Below are 1,958 nucleotides of genomic sequence, written 5' to 3' on the forward strand. Positions count from 1 at the left end.
CCAAGGTTCTCACTCACATTTCTCGCGGATTGAGAATTCGAATCTGCATTATTATCTGGAACTAAAAGGGTCGGGGTGTTATATCTTTTATTAGTTTTTTTGTTTCGTTCATGGGTCCAGCTAAAAAAGAAGAAGAAAAAACTTGACTAAATGTAAAAAGACAGGGGTAAAAAAAATCTAAGGTGCGTTGCTTGTTCAAGACTTTTACTTGGGAATTTGGTAAGATGATTCACCGGCAATATCTAAGGTCGAATGGCAATAGCACCATTTTGCTCCTTCGGACAAAAACTGAAATTTTGCCGCTGGCCGGCCGGCACTCGTCACACCTGGGCACTGACACACACACACACACACACACAAACCCACCCTTGACACTACACACACACTGACGCACGCGCGCTCGGCACGCACACACTACTGGCTCTCTCTCCTCTCACTCACACGAGCTCGGCCTCCAGTCGGTAATTATGGTTCTGGTTTTACACCTAACAAAAATTAATCGTTTATGCCGCTGCGGCACTGTCGATGGTATTGATTTGTTTTTGTTGAGCCGCACTTATCAGAAAAATGTCATCAACGACCATCTGAGTGTGATAAACTAAGACTGAGTACTTCTTTTATTAATTAGCAAAAGCAAACATTCTTGTTATTTTTACATTTAGTCAAATTTTGACAAAATGTTTTAACATAGAGGGGGAATCGAGACGAGGGTCGTGGTGTATGTGTGTGTGTGTGTGTGTGTGTGTGTGTGTGTGTGTGTGTGTGTGTGTGTGTGTGTATGTGTCTGTGTGTGTAGAGCGATTCAGAGTAAACTACTGGACCGATCTTTATGAAACTTTTACATGAGAGTTCCTGGGTATTATATCCCCAGACGTTTTTTTTATTTTTTGGATAAAGGTCTTTGATGACGTCATATTATTATTATTATTATTATTATTGTGATCATTTTATGCGCCCAATCTAGATATAGCCCTAGGCGCTTACATATTAATTTCTGCCGTTTGAAATGGAATTTTTTTACAGACAGACAGACAAACAGACATTTTTTACACACAATATATAACGCATTCACATCGGCCAGTAAAGCTCAGTAGCCTATTAGGCGAGCATTCACCTTTCACGGCCTTTATTCCAAGTCAAACGGGTATTTGGTGGACATTTTTATCTATGCCTATACAATTTTGCCAGGAAAGACCCTTTTGTCAATCGTGGGATCTTTAACGTGCACACCCCATATCCGGCTTTTTGTAAAAGTTGAGGCGGCACTGTCACACCCTCATTTTTCAGTCAAATTGATTGAAATTTTGGCCAAGTAATCTTCGACGAAGGCCGGACTTCGGTATTGCATTTCAGCTTGGTGGCTTAAAAATTAATTAATGACTTTGGTAATTAAAATTCTGAAAATTGTAATTAAAATTCTTTTTTTATAAAACGATCCAAAAACAATTTCATCTTATTCTTCATCATTTTCTCAGATTCCCAAAAACTTATAAATATGTTATCATGTTCGGATTAAAAACAAGCTCTGAAAATTAAAAATATAAAAATTAGGATTAAAATCAAATTTCCGAAATCGATTTAGAAACAATTTCATCTTATTCCTTGTCGGTTCCTGATTCAAAAAACATATTTTTGGATTAAAAACACGGGACGCTCAGAAAGTTAAAACGAAGAGAGGTACAGAAAAGCGTGCTATGCAGCACAGCGCAACCACTACCGCGCCAAACAGGCTCGTCAATTTCACTGCCTTTTGCACGAGCGGCGGACTACGGTCATTGTGACAAAATGCAGTGCGTTCAGTTTCATTCTGTGAGTTCCACAGCTTGACTAAATGTAGTAATTTCGCCTTACGCGACTTGTTTCCTTTTGTCAAAGGAGTTGCGTCCCTTCAAAGGCACTCTTTTATGGAGGCACAAAAGGACACAAAAGGATCTTCTGACACTCGAGAGTAGCAAAAC

The sequence above is a fragment of the Littorina saxatilis genome, linkage group LG6, assembly GCF_037325665.1.
Source record: "Littorina saxatilis isolate snail1 linkage group LG6, US_GU_Lsax_2.0, whole genome shotgun sequence".
Taxonomy (NCBI): domain Eukaryota; kingdom Metazoa; phylum Mollusca; class Gastropoda; order Littorinimorpha; family Littorinidae; genus Littorina; species Littorina saxatilis.